Source organism: Mustela erminea, chromosome 2 (assembly GCF_009829155.1).
Source record: "Mustela erminea isolate mMusErm1 chromosome 2, mMusErm1.Pri, whole genome shotgun sequence".
Taxonomy (NCBI): Eukaryota; Metazoa; Chordata; class Mammalia; order Carnivora; family Mustelidae; genus Mustela; species Mustela erminea.
This window is the reverse complement of record NC_045615.1, coordinates 114,728,878-114,744,562: the sequence shown is the minus strand read 5'-3', so window position 1 is coordinate 114,744,562 and position 15,685 is coordinate 114,728,878.

The following is a 15,685-nucleotide window of genomic DNA, read 5'->3' as shown; positions in this document are numbered from 1 at the left end:
AAAAGTGCTCAGTCACTCCTCCCTGGCCTTCGGCTGTGCTCTGAGCTCACCCAGCCTGTGCCTGGTTGAAGGTAACCCCAAGTTGAGAGCTCACTCCTCGACTGTTGCTGTAGCTGGCTTCACCACTCTAATACCTGCAAGCTCTGCGACACTCAAACACCCCCACTCCTTCTGTGACCCCGTGGGACCTGGGGTTACGCTGACCCTGTGTGTGCTTCCCCTTGGTTTAGCCTCTGGAGCGATGTCCCTCGGTGTAGCACACTTTTAAAAGTCATGATTTTGTGTTCCATTGCTCTGCTGCTTGCGGGGAGCTGGCCCCTCCCCCCATGATCTATCTTCCCATCGCTTTGGATTCACTTCTTCGCAGGTCCTACCTTTCAGAAAGTGATCAATTTTCTGTTTCTAGAATTGTTGCTCTTCTTCTCTTCGATTTCCCCTTGTATCTGTAGGTGTTTGCAATGGTTAGATAAGCTATCTAGCTGATTTCTTGCTACCTGATATCATCTCAGCCTGCTATTTCTCCACCATGGTGACTCTTCCCCCCAAGAGATCATTTTTTTAACCTTATCAGTAAGTCTTCTCTGTTCTCTTTCTCCTCTCCCACCATGGGGGCTCTGTGATAATCCTTTATATGGCCATGTATACTCTTACACTCTGAACTTATTAAGAGTGGTTTATCCATATATTTATTTCAAAAGTCTTATTACCAAATGTAAAATCTCATTTTTTTTGTTTTGTTTTGTTTTGTTTTGTTTTGTTTTTTTAGTACTCTGCTGTTAGCCAATTCATTTAGCCATTATCCATGAACCTATGGAGAGACTGCACAATGGTCCATGCACAAGGGACCATGCAACTAGAAGCATTTCTTACATAACTGTCCTTCAGGATCTCAATCAAAATAGGCTACAGTATCATAGTATTCTTCTCCCACCTCAGCATATTATGCAGAATCCTCTGCCAATCATTTTTTCCCCTTAGTCAGTCAGTCATTGAGAATTTATGAGGACAAAGATGTAGATGACTAATACATGATAGTGTGTTAGGGGGAAGCACATTGTTAGTGAGAGCCAATTCTACAAAGTACTTGTGCCTCCAAAGATCTGCTTGCATTTGATCTTGTATGTACAGCCTCACTAGATCATGGATGCTGCTGGGAACACCTGAAGTAGTTTCTTTCATGATATACAGGTAAGTACTCTTCCATGGTTATGTGTTTGGTCTCTACAGAGGTCCAGTAAAAAGCCAAGACCTACTTTTCAAAAGAATAGTTACCTGCTTAAATGGGGGATGGATCAGCTCCCAAACCTGCTGTGATTCTCTGTAGAGCATCCTCATCAGCCACAGACATTTTGGGTAACACTGGGTCTACTTTGTAATAGGCATAAGTGGGCAGAACAGCTTGAATTGGAGTTCTCAAGTCCCTCTTGAACCTGGTGGCTATATTAGTAATTCAGTAAGTGGGAGCAGTAGATCCAGCTGATATGTGTGATGTTTCCAAAATTGAAAGACTACTAGATATTGGATTTTTTTAGTGGTCAGTAAGTGTGAAATATAGCAGTTTTTCTTTCAATTTTGGAGAGGATATGCTGTCATAATTTAGACCACTCTATAAGAACTAAAGTATGGGAATTAGATGAGAAGTCTTAATCATCTGTTTATTATACTAGAGTTTTGGGTATTTTTTATTTGTTTGTGTTTGTTTCTTTGGGTCATATAAGTGAACTAGAATTAGTGGGTTACTGCTAATGATGAGACCATCTGTGCACAACTCAAGGGTATACTCTTCCCCTGATAAAACACACTGTATCAGTCAAAGATCTCTTTGGGCCAAGTTATCATCTTCTTCATCCTAGTCCTCTACAAATTATTATTATTTTTTTAAAATATTTTATTTATTTATTCTACAGAGAGATCACAAGTAGGCAGAGAGGCAGGCAGAGAGAGAGGAAGAGAAGCAGGCCCCCTGCTGAGCAGAGAGCCCGATGCGGGGCTTGATCCCAAGACCCTGGGATCATGACCTGAGCTGAAGGCAGAGGCTGTAACCCACTGAGCCACCCAGGCGCCCCTCCTCTACAAATTATTGCACACTATGCCATCTTGTCTCTGGTGGCTAGGTGCCACCATGAGATCTCATCAATTTCACCAGAATAAGGCAGTCCATTCATTGACAGTGCCTCTTACATTTATCTTCCTGGGAATGCTGGAAGCTGCCTCTAGTTTTAGTCTAAGAAGCAATGAGAGTTGGTAGATTTGGGACAAGAATTAATTACAAGAATCAGCTCCATTAGGGGATGCTTCTGCTAGCTAAGGAAGTTCAGATGTTCCTCTTCCTTTTTAGAGTCTCATTCTCTCCCAGTCAGTACCCGGGTTCTCATGTAACAGACCTAGACAAGGTTAAGAGTTTAATTTACATTGCATTTTAATAATCTGCTTGATCAAATTTTTGGTCTGATTATAGGCTCTATCAGCTAGCAGTGGTAAGAAGTGATGTAGATTAGCATAGTTACAAAAACTCCTTGGCTCCCTGCATGTGTCTTAAGAGTGAGAAACTATGAGTTTGTGATTTAATTGTTAAAGTTATCCCATGCAGTTAGAAGTAACTAGCCTATTCCTTAGACTTCATGATGATGTTTCTTGGTATCCCTTCTGCCAAAACTTTATTCCCAGTAGACACTGCTGTCCAGGAAACCACAGATAATTCCATGTCACTGTTTTGTCACTGTGTGCAGCAAGTGACTAGTGTTGCATTCTCTAAGGACAGTGGTTGGTCACTGCCAACAACCTCAGGTCGGTACCAACTGAGATCTCTATTTCTTTGAGTGTCTTGCCTGCAAACACCTCTGTCCATAGTTATCTTACTTGTCAGGATATTTACTTAAAAATCTTATATTTCACTCTCAGTAGTTGAAACAAAAAGGATTTTTTAAACAAGTTATTCTATTACAAATATGTAGCTTCAGAATTATTTTTTCTGTGGAGGTGGCACTGGAGAATGTAGGGAACAAAATACAGACAGATGACTCATTACCAGAAAAAAATACATTGTGGAAACCTCCATAATCCAACAGATTGTTTTAGAGGGAATCTCAGTACTGCCACTGACTTTAGTCTACACCTGTATTGTAATGGGCTAGACACAAGAACCTTTGCTATTATCTAGCAGAGATATCTGCCAGATATCTGGAACAATTCCAGATTATCTGGAAGAGATTATGCTGAGTGAAATAAGTCAAGCAGAGAAAGTCAATTATCATATGGTTTCACTTACTTGTAGAGCATAAGGAAGAACATGGAGGACACTGGGAGGTGGAGAGAAGTGAGTTGTGGGAAATCAGAGGAGTAGACAAACTGTGGACTCTGAGAAACAAACTGAGGGCTTTGGAGGGGAAGGGGGTGGGGTGTTGGGTGAGCCTGGTGGTGGGTATTAAGGAGGGCAAGTATTGCATAGAGCACTGGGTGTGGTGCATAAACAATGAATTTTGGACACTGAAAAAATAAAATAAAATTTATTTATTTTTATTTTTTTAAAGATTTTATTTATTTTCTGACAGACGGAGATCACAAGTAGGCAAAGAGCCTGGCAGAGAGAGAGGGGGGAAGCAGGGTCCCCAATGAGCAGAAAGCCCGATGTGGGGTTCCATCCCAGCACCCTGGGATTCACAACCCAAGCCAAAGGCAGAGGCTTTAACCCACTGAGCCACCCAGGTTCCCCAGTAAAATTTAAAAAAAACAAAAACAAAAACAAACAAACAAACAAAAAAACAAAAAAAACTTCTGCCATTATTGACCTAAGAATCAAGCACTTCTTGCCATTATATTTGAAGGAAAACCTAGTTTGTCCAGGTGCCACTAGTACATCACTTTATTTTTTTTCACCTTCCAAATCTCATATCAAACCCAACTCACATGCAAAATCCAGGTTTCTAGATTTTGGGAAATTACACCTGTTAAATAAGGCAGAAATATGTTTGCACAAAAAAAGCTCTATAAGGCACACATGAAAATGTTGCTGACAATTCTCTCTGACTGGAATGGAACCTAACATATTATCTTTCTTGCCTATTTATATCTCTAAATTCTCAATAATAAACATACTTTCTTTATGAAGTAAGAAAAAATTGATTTTAAAAATTCAATAAAAATCCAAGAAGTGTTTTCTTTTGCTTTTCACACACCACGATTGTCAGATTAGCAGGTATTTGCAACACACTGAATTCAGTCCTTCAGAGCCAGAGGAACTGCATGTCATTATTGTAGTTTGTTCTCTCTCAGAAGTTTATTGATAGATTGATTCACCGAAGAGTAAGAAATTGCTAATGTATGGTTATTATTGTTCTAGGTTCTGGAGATGTATAGAAGAATGAGACATATAACTCTCCTCTGCGAATATGCTGTCTGGTGGGGTAGATAAGAACATGAGGAAGTGTAATAAAGCAAAATAAGTCAATCAGAGAAAGGCAATTATCGTATGATCTATCTCATGTGTGGGATTTAAGAAATAAAACAGAGGATCATAGGGAAAGGAAGGGATGAAAAAATAAAATAAGACAAAATCGGAGACGGAGACAAATGATAACAGACTCTTAACAATAGGAAACAAACTGAGGGTTGCTGGAGGGGAGGTTGGTGGGAGGAATGGAGTAACTGGGTGATGGGCATTAAGGAGGGCGTACGATGTAATAAGAACTGGGTGTTGTATGCAACTGATGAGTCACTGAACTCTACCTCTGAAACTAATAATACACTATATGTTAGTTGAATTTAAATTAAAAAAAAAGAAGTATAAGAGTTACTGGTGCCAAAATTGGCCTGTATAGAAGGTGTTCATAATATAAGCACACATGGATTTACAATAGAAATTGGACCATTTCTACTAAAAGGAAAAAAAGAGGGGTTAAGACAAACATCAGAGAGGTTGTTGATTATTTTGAATTTAATCTTAATGGTTAAATACATGTTTAACATGTGGACAAGAGGGTGAGGGAAGAGCAGGAGTAATACGTGTGAAACACCATGTTGCCCTCCCTTGGCAACACTCACTTCAGCATCACACATTACTTTATGATTCTGCTCCTTGGCTTCTTGCAGAAAGTAACAGATTTATAATTATCATAATTGATTCTCAATCAGAGAATTACACTGAGTCATCTTGAAGCAGAATATGGGTTATGGAATATCCCCCATGATCATGCTGCAAATAATTAAAAAGACTGCAAAAGTAAATCTAAGAGCTTCTATTCTGAAGCAAAGCACAACTGCTTTAGGTTCTGGTCCCACCAGGTATCTCATCTTGGGAAAGTAATTTAATTCCTCTGAGCCTGGGTTTCCCACACCTATCAAGCAAATATCTAAATAGTAACTGCTTCTTAGAGTTGAGGAGATAAATTTAACAAGATAATGTCTTTTAAGTGCTTACCTGTTCAGTTCCTGACCAGAAAAAATACTCCATAAACATTAACTAATATTATTAGTTTTATTTGACCTGGGTTTCATTGTGTGACTCCATATATCTAATCAATTATATACTATCTATTCTTCTATGAAAATTTAATTAATACCAGATAGCACTTAAGATTAATTAAGAAAAGAGATTACTTGAGAAACACCAAACCCTCCAGGTAGGCATGCATTTTTTTTTCCTACTGCTATTGCTTGAACTGACAGATTTGTTGTAATGTCACTTTCAGTGACATACATGGAGTAGATTATTTAGGGATGGAGTAACCACAAATTCCAGCTGACTGACTCAAAGAGACTATTGTCTACAGGCAACAGCTGTGATCATGGTCTCAAGTAAAGTTGAAATAAGTTAGCACCAACACAATCATTTGAAAAATTATGTTGAACAATTAGACACCTCAGGAAAAAAAAGACAACAAAACCGAACCTGATCATTCATAATCAGGCAAAGGTACTCAAAGGTTCTCCTTCCATATTTTTTAAATTGACATATAATGTATTATTTGCCCCATGGGTACAGGTCTGTTTCATCAGTCTTACACAATTCACAGCACTCTTCATAGCACATACCTTCCGCAACGTCCATCACCCAGCCCCTTTCCATGTTTTTTTTTTTTTTTGGTGTCATGTTTCAATTATCTTTTTTTTAAATTTTTTATTTTTTATAAACACATATTTTTATCCCCAGGGGTACAGGTCTGTGAATTGCCAGGTTTACACACTTCACAGCACTCACCAAAGCACATACCCTCCCCAATGTCCATAACCCCACCCCCCTTCTTCCAACCCCCCTCTCCCCAGCAACCCTCAGTTTGTTTTGTGAGATTTAGAGTCACTTATGGTTTATCTCCCTCCCAATCGCATCTTGTTTCATTTATTCTTCTCCTACCCCCTTAACCCCCCATGTTGCATCACAACTTCCTCATATCAGGGAGATCATATAAGAGTTGTCTTTCTCCGCTTGACTCATTCCGTTAAGCATGATACCCTCTAGTTCCATCCACATTGTCGCAGATGGCAAGATTTCATTTCTTTTGAAGGCTGCTTAGTATTCCATTGTGTATATATACCACATCTTCTTTATCCATTCATCTATTTTTTTTAAATAATTAATTTTTTATTTTTTATAAACATATATTTTTATCCCCAGGGGTACAGGTCTGCGAATCACCAGGTTTACACACTTCACAGCACTCACCAAAGCACATACCCACCCCAATGTCCATAATACCACCCCTTCTCCCAAACCCCCTCCCCCCAGCAACCCTCAGTTTGTTTTGTGAGATTTAGAGTCACTTATGGTTTGTCTCCCTCCCAATCCCATCTTGTTTCATTTATTCTTCTCCTACCCACTTAAGCCCCCATGTTGCATCACCACTTCCTCATATCAGGGAAATCATATGATAGTTGTCTTTCTCTGCTTGACTTATTTCGCTAAGCATGATACGCTCTAGTTCCATCCATGTTGTCGCAAATGGCAAGATTTCATTTCTTTTGATGGCTGCATAGTATTCCATTGTGTATATATACAACATCTTCTTGATCCATTCATCTGTTGATGGACATCTAGGTTCTTTCCATAGTTTGGCTATTGTGGACATTGCTGCTATAAACATTCGGGTGCATGTGCCCCTTTGGATCACTACGTTTGTATCCTTAGGGTAAATACCCAATAGTGCAATTTCTGGGTCATAGGGCAGTTCTATTTTCAACATTTTGAGGAACCTCCATGCTGTTTCCAGAGTGGCTGCACCAGCTTGCATTCCCACCAACAGTGTAGGAGGGTTCCCCTTTCTCCGCATCCTCGCCAGCATCTGTCATTTCCTGACTTGATGATTTTAGCCATTCTGACTGGTGTGAGGTGATATCTCATGGTGGTTTTGATTTGTATTTCCCTGATGCCGAGTGATATGGAGCACTTTTTCATGTGTCTGTTGGCCATCTGGATGTCTTCTTTGCAGAAATGTCTGTTCATGTCCTCTGCCCATTTCTTGATTGGATTATTTGTTCTTTGGGTGTTGAGTTTGCTAAGTTCTTTATAGATTCTGGACACTAGTCCGTTATCTGATATGTCGTTTGCAAATATCTTCTCCCATTCTGTCAGTTGTCTTTTGATTTTGTTAACTGTTTCCTTTGCTGTGCAAAAACTTTTGATCTTGATGAAATCCCAATAGTTCATTTTTGCCCTTGCTTCCCTTGCCTTTTGCGTTGTTCCCAGGAAGATGTTGCTGCAGCAGAGGTCAAAGAGGTTGCTGCCTGTGTTCTCCTCAAGGATTTTGATGGATTCCTTTCGCACATTGAGGTCCTTCATCCATTTTGAGTCTATTTTTGTGTGTGGTGTAAGGAAATGGTCCAATTTCATTTTTCTGCATGTGGCTGTCCAATTTTCCCAGCACCATTTGTTGAAGAGGCTGTCTTTTTTCCACTGGACATTCTTTCCTGCTTTGTCAAAGATCAGTTGACCATAGAGTTGAGGGTCTATTTCTGGGCTCTCTATTCTGTTCCATTGATCTATGTGTCTGTTTTTGTGCCAGTACCATGCTGTCTTGATGACGACAGCTTTGTAATAGAGCTTGAAGTCCGGAATTGTGATGCCACCAACGTTGGCTTTCTTTTCCAATATCTCTTTGGCTATTCGAGGTCTTTTCTGGTTCCATATAAATTTTAGCATTATTTGTTCCATTTCTTTGAAAAAGATGGATGGTACTTTGATAGGAATTGCATTAAATGTGTAGATTGCTTTAGGTAGCATAGACATTTTCACAATATTTATTCTTCCAATCCAGGAGCATGGAACATTTTTCCATTTCTTTGTGTCTTCCTCAATTTCTTTCATGAGTACTTTATAGTTTTCTGAGTATAGATTCTTTGCCTCTTTGGTTAGGTTTATTCCTAGGTATCTTATGGTTTTGGGTGCAATTGTAAATGGGATTGACTCCTTAATTTCTCTTTCTTCTGTCTTGCTGTTGGTGTAGAGAAATGCAACTGATTTCGGTGCATTGATTTTATATCCTGACACTTTCCTGAATTCCTGTATAAGTTCTAGCAGTTTTGGAGTGGAGTCTTTTGGGTTTTCCACATATAGTATCATATCATCTGCGAAGAGTGATAATTTGACTTCTTCTTTGCCGATTTGGATGCCTTTAATTTCCTTTTGTTGTCTGATTGCTGAGGCTAGGACCTCTAGTACTATGTTGAATAGCAGTGGTGATAATGGACATCCCTGCCGTGTTCCTGACCTTAGCGGAAAAGCTTTCAGTTTTTCTCCATTGAGAATGATATTTGCGGTGGGTTTTTCATAGATGGCTTTGATGATATTGAGGTATGTGCCCTCTATCCCTACACTTTGAAGAGTTTTGATCAGGAAGGGATGCTGTACTTTGTCAAATGCTTTTTCAGCATCTATTGAGAGTATCATATGGTTCTTGTTCTTTCTTTTATTGATGTGTTGTATCACATTGACTGATTTGCGGATGTTGAACCAACCTTGCAGCTCTGGAATAAATCCCACTTGGTCGTGGTGAATAATCCTTTTAATGTACTGTTGAATCCTATTGGCTAGTATTTTGTTGAGTATTTTCGCATCTGTGTTCATCAAGGATATCGGGGTCTGTAGCTCTCTTTTTTGGTGGGATCCTTGTCTGGTTTTAGGATCAAGGTGATGCTGGCCTCATAAAATGAGTTTGGAAGTTTTCCTTCCATTTCTATTTTTTGGAACAGTTTCAGGAGAATAGGAATTAGTTCTTCTTTAAATGTTTGGTAGAATTCCCCCGGGAAGCCGTCTGGCCCTGGGCTTTTGTTTGTTTGGAGATTTTTAATGACTGTTTCAATCTCCTTACTGGTTATGGGTCTGTTCAGGCTTTCTATTTCTTCCTGGTTCAGTTGTGGTAGTTTATATGTTTCTAGGAATGCATCCATTTCTTCCAGATTGTCAAATTTATTGGCATAGAGTTGCTCATAGTATGTTCTTATAATAGTTTGTATTTCTTTGGTGTTAGTTGTGATCTCTCCTCTTTCATTCATGATTTTATTTATTTGGGTCCTTTCTCTTTTCTTTTTGATAAGTCGGGCCAGGGGTTTATCAATTTTATTAATTCTTTCAAAGAACCAGCTCCTAGTTTCGTTGATTTGTTCTATTGTTTTTTTGGTTTCTATTTCATTGATTTCTGCTCTGATCTTTATGATTTCTCTTCTCCTGCTGGGCTTAGGGTTTCTTTCTTGTTCTTTCTCCAGCTCCTTTAGGTGTAGGGTTAGGTTGTGTACCTGAGACCTTTCTTGTTTCTTGAGAAAGGCTTGTACCGCTATATATTTTCCTCTCAGGACTGCCTTTGTTGTGTCCCACAGATTTTGAACCATTGTATTTTCATTATCATTTGTTTCCATGATTTTTTTCAATTCTTCTTTAATATCCCGGTTGACCCATTCATTCTTTAGGAGGATGCTGTTTAGTCTCCATGTATTTGGGTTCTTTTCAAACTTCCTTTTGTGGTTGAGTTCTAGCTTCAGAGCATTGTGGTCTGAAAATATGCAGGGAATGATCCCAATCTTTTGATACCGGTTGAGTCCTGATTTAGGACTGAGGATGTGATCTATTCTGGAGAATGTTCCATGTGCACTAGAGAAGAATGTGTATTCTGTTGCTTTGGGATGAAATATTCTGAATATATCTGTGATGTCCATCTGGTCCAGTGTGTCGTTTAAGGCCTTTATTTCCTTGCTGATCTTTTGCTTGGATGATCTGTCCATTTCAGTGAGGGGAGTGTTAAAGTCCCCTACTATTATTGTATTATTGTTGATGTGTTTCTTTGATTTTGTTATTAATTGGTTTATATAGTTGGCTGCTCCCACGTTGGGGGCATAGATATTTAAAATTGTTAAATCTTCTTGTTGGACAGACCCTTTGAGTATGATATAGTGTCCTTCCTCATCTCTTATTATAGTCTTTGGCTTAAAATCTAATTGATCTGATATAAGGATTGCCACTCCTGCTTTCTTCTGATGTCCATTAGCATGGTAAATTCTTTTCCACCCCCTCACTTTAAATCTGGAGGTGTCTTCGGGCTTAAAATGAGTTTCTTGGAGGCAACATATAGATGGGTTTTGTTTTTTTATCCATTCTGATACCCTGTGTCTTTTGACAGGGGCATTTAGCCCATTAACATTCAGGGTAACTATTGAGAGATATGAATTTAGTGCCATTGTATTGCCTGTAAGGTGACTGTTACTGTATATGGTCTCTGTTCCTTTCTAATCTACCACTTGTAGGCTCTCTCTTTGCTTAGAGGACCCCTTTCAATATTTCCTGTAGAGCTGGTTTGGTATTTGCAAATTCTTTCAGTTTTTGTTTGTCCTGGAAGCTTTTAATCTCTCCTTCTATTTTCAATGATAGCCTAGCTGGATATAGTATTCTTGGCTGCATGTTTTTCTCGTTTAGTGCTCTGAAAATATCATGCCAGCTCTTTCTGGCCTGCCAGGTCTCTGTGGATAAGTCAGCTGCCAATCTAATATTTTTACCATTGTATGTTACAGACTTCTTTTCCCGGGCTGCTTTCAGGATTTTCTCTTTGTCACTGAGATTTTACTATTTTTTACTATTAGGTGATGGGGTGTGGGCCTATTCTTTTGATTTTGAGGGGCGTTCTCTGAACCTCCTGAATTTTGATGCTCATTCCCTTTGCCATATTGGGGAAATTCTCCCCAATAATTCTCTCCAGTATACCTTCTGCTCCCCTCTCTCTTTCTTCTTCTTCTGGAATCCCAATTATTCTAATGTTGTTTCATCTTATGGTGTCACTTATCTCTCGAATTCTCCCCTCATGGTCCAGTAGCTGTTTGTCCCTCTTTTGCTCAGCTTCTTTATTCTCTGTCATTTGGTCTTCTATATCACTAATTCTTTCTTCTGCCTCATTTATCCTAGCAGTGAGAGCCTCCATTTTTGATTGCACCTCATTAATAGCTTTTTTGATTTCAACTTGGTTAGATGTTAGTTCTTTTATTTCTCCAGAAAGGGCTTTTATATCTCTCGAGAGGGTTTCTCTAATATCTTCCATGCCTTTTTCGAGCCCGGCTAGAACCTTGAGAATTGTCATTCTGAACTCTAGATCTGACATATTACCAATGTCTGTATTGATTAGGTCCCTAGCCTTCGGTACTGCCTCTTGTTCTTTTTTTTGTGTTGAATTTTTCCGTCTTGTCATTTTGTCCAGATAAGAGTATATGAAGGGGCAAGTAAAATACTAAAAGGGTGGCAACAACCCCAGGAAAAAATGCTTTAACCAAATTAGAAGAGATCCAAAATCGTGTGGGGGGAGAAAGGGGATAAAAAGAAGTTCAAAAAGGAAGAAAGAAAAAAAAAGAAAAAAGAAAAAAAAAAGAAAAGAAAAGAATTAAAAAAAAAGAAAACACCTAAGAAAAATGTAAAAAAGAAAAAATATATATATTAGATAAACTAGTAAAAAATCTTTAAAAAAGAAAAAGGTAACAGTTAAAAAAAAATTTTACCCGAAGGTGAGAAAAAAAAAAACAAAAACTGAAAAAGAAAAAAATTAAATTAACTGCAAGACTAAAAAAAAAATCACAGGGAAAAAGCCATGAGTTCTGTGCTTGGCTTTCTCCTCCTCTGGAATTCTGCTGCTCTCCTTGGTATTGAAACCGCACTCCTTGGTAGGTGAACTTGGTCTCGGTTGGATTTCTTGTTGATCTTCTGGGGAAGGGGCCTGTTGTAGTGATTCTCAAGTTACTTTGCCCCAGGCGGAATTACACCGCCCTTACCCGGGGCCGGGGTGAGTAATCCGCTCGGGTTTGCTTTCAGGAGCTTTTGTTCCCTGAGCGCTTTCCGTAGAGTTCCGGAGGACGGGAATACAAATGGCGGCCTCCTGGTCTCCAGCCCGGAGGAGCCGAGAGCCCAGGGCCGCACTCCTCAGTACGCCCTCAGAGAACAGCGCCAGTTACTCCCGTCTGCCTGACCTCCGGCCGCGCTCCGAGCTCACCGAGCCTGCGACCAGTTCAAGGTAACTCCGAGCTGTGAGCTTACTGTCGGCTGTCTCTGTAGCCGGCTTTCCCGTTCCAATACCCGCAAGCTCTGCGACACTCAGACACCCCTGTTCCTTCTGTGACCCTGCGGGACCTGAGGCCACGCTGAACCCGCGTGGCCTTCGCCCCAGTTTAGCCTCTGGAGTGATGTCCCTCAGCGGAACAGACTTTTAAAAGTCCTGATTTTGTGCTCCGTTGCTCCGCCGCTTGCCGGGAGCCGGCCCCTCCCCCCGGGGTCTATCTTCCCGTCGCTTTGGATTCACTTCTCCGCCGGTCCTACCTTTCAGAAAGTGGTTGTTTTCTGTTTCCAGAATTGCTGTTCTTCTTCTCTTCGATCTGCCGATGGATTTTCAGGTGTTCGCAATCTTTAGATAAGCTATCTAGCTGATCTCCGGCTAGCTGAAGCAGTCTCAGCCTGCTACTTCTCCGCCATCTTGATTCCTCCCCTATCCATTCATCTATTGATGGACATCTAGGCTCTTTCCGTAGTTTGGCTATTGTGGACATTGCTGCTATAAACATTCGGGTGCACATGTCCCTTCAGATCACTACGCTTGTATCTTTAGGGTAAATAACCAGTAGTGCAATTGCTGGGTCATAGGGTAGTTCTATTTTCAACCTCAGCCACAGCATCATCTTCTTAAGAACATCACTTTTCCATGTTTTTAACTAAATATGTTGGAATCCCATGCAAACCGCTCTTGGTCAACGCTATGCTGTGGAAAAGGCTGTTGACTGAACTAATGTTCTTATACAAGAATAGAATCTAAAAATAAACCATAAGAAAATGAGGACGGGGGCGCCTGGGTGGCTCAGTGGGTTAAGCCGCTGCCTTCGGCTCAGGTCATGATCTCAGTGTCCTGGGATCGAGTCCCGCATCGGGCGCTCTGCTCGGCAGAGAGCCTGCTTCCCTCTCTCTCTCTCTGCCTGCCTCTCTGTCTACTTGTGATTTCTCTCTGTCAAATAAATAAATAAAATCTTTAAAAAAAAAAAAAAAAGAAAATGAGGACGTATGTTTCAAGTGGGAGAAAATAGATTGTGACTTGCATTAGTATGTATTACCAAAGTGACAGCGTAACATGGTGGTGAAAAGTGATGGCATTGGCACCAGAATACCTGGTTTGTACTTCCTTCTCATCCATTTACTATCTATGGGAACTCGAGCAAGCTTAATTTCTCTTTGCCTTAATTTTCTTTATCTTAAACTAGGAATGATAGTACCTTATAGGTCTAAAAGAATAAGTACATGTAAAGTGTTTAGAAGAGTGTCTGGACCTTGTAAGCTTTTAATCAATACTAGTTATTTTTATTAACTTTGTGATCTTAGCTTAATTATTTCTAAATCTCTATTTCCCCCCATGTAAGATGGGGATAAAAGTAAAACTTAACTTAGGTTCTCCCTGAAAAGAAAATGAAAAAGATATATATAAGAAAACACACACACACACACACACACACACACACACACACACACAGAGGGGCATGCATGTATACACACGCACACATACATAGACATATTCATTCTTAACAAAAGTAGCTTTTTATCCATTCTGCTCTCTGCTGAAATGCTGCAAATATCTCAGACGTCCTCTCCAAGGAGGATGAGGGATGCGGGTGCATTGGCTTCCTAAAGAAAGAGCAAGAACTGGTGGTGGAGGCATTCCCCAATTTTATTTTAAATATGGTGAGTTTAAGGATTAGCCATTATTCTGAAACAACATGATTCTTAATTCCCTGCAACTCCATCCAAAACAGCTACCTTAAAACTTCATTATCTAAATGTTAGGATGACATTATCATTCAGAGAACCTTGCTTTATTTCATTAGTTTTTGCTTGTCCTTTGAGAATTTTTTAATTCTCTTCATCTTATTTTATTTTTGGTTATCATCTCTTGCAAGACATTTCATAGAAGATTGTAAATTAATGTTACAGATGGAATGTATTAGATCATTTTTAAATAAACAGAATTTAAATCTTTCTAATGTAACCCAAGTTCTTTTAGATGTGGGGTTGACATGACAGATCAGGCAAACTGGAGAAAAGTGTGAATTTCAGTTTCTGGGAGCACTGGGTGGCTCAGCTGGTTAAGCATCTGCTTTCAGTTCAGGTCATGAACCCAGGGTCGTAGGATAGAGTCCCTACTCCGTGGGGAGTCTACTTCTCCCTCTACTCCTTCTTCCAATCATTCTCTCAAATAAACAAAATCTTTTTAAAAAAGAATTTTATTTCTGTCCCCCATTCCACAAATATTTGAGACGTCCCCAGTTGCCCATGATAGAGCACGGGTTCCTCTACTTCCTTGTCATATTCAGCCTAAACAAATCCATGTTTCTGTTTCTTTTTATTGTCTCCTCAAAACTCACCTGTCCAAAGGTCTTAGCTCAATTCCCAGACTTTTCAAGCAGTTGAAAGTCTATTTATGGAATTAACATATAAGAAGTTGATAACGTCCAAGCATAGTGTAAGAATAATATGATAATGTAATCTCTCTAGACAATGATTATTTTTTTGTAATGGTAGAGAGCCAGTACCTTCAAACAAACTCATTATTAATAAGACTTTGTTTTAGATTTAGATTTAAGGAAATGGTTTTGGAGGAAAAGTTTATAGAATTCTTCAAATCATGTAAACGCCTAAGAAACCTTTGCCTGGGGAAGTGTGATTAACCAGGAATGGAAGAAGGAGTCCAAGATCCCAGTGGCAGGCACGCTATGTAACAGATAATGATTATGAAGTCCTCCTTAAGTGCCCTGCACTTAACATGCATGTTAGATAATTTAATTCTCAAAACAGCTCCATAGAGTAGGTAATGTGAAGAGTCTTATTTACGAATGAGAAAACGAAGGGACACAGGAAGTGAGGTTACACTGCTAGTTCTCCTACAAACAAAGTTCAAACCCAGGCTCTCTAGCTCTGAAACCTTGCCACTTGCCTCCTCTGCTACCCTGCCTCCCAGGAAGTAACTCATTCGATCCCCAAGGAAGCCATGAACTATGTCAGTGCTATTAGTTCCACTTAAAGGAAAGAGTATTTGCTCAGGGTCTCTCAGCAAAGAAACAAAATGGGATTTAAATTCAGCCTTGCCTGTTTCCAAAGGCTGTTATTTCCATGTTACAAACTGCTCCTCCCTAGGTCTCTGTCCCTTTCACATTGGCAGTTTCTCTTGCGATGATTTCCTTGTGGTGAGGTTGA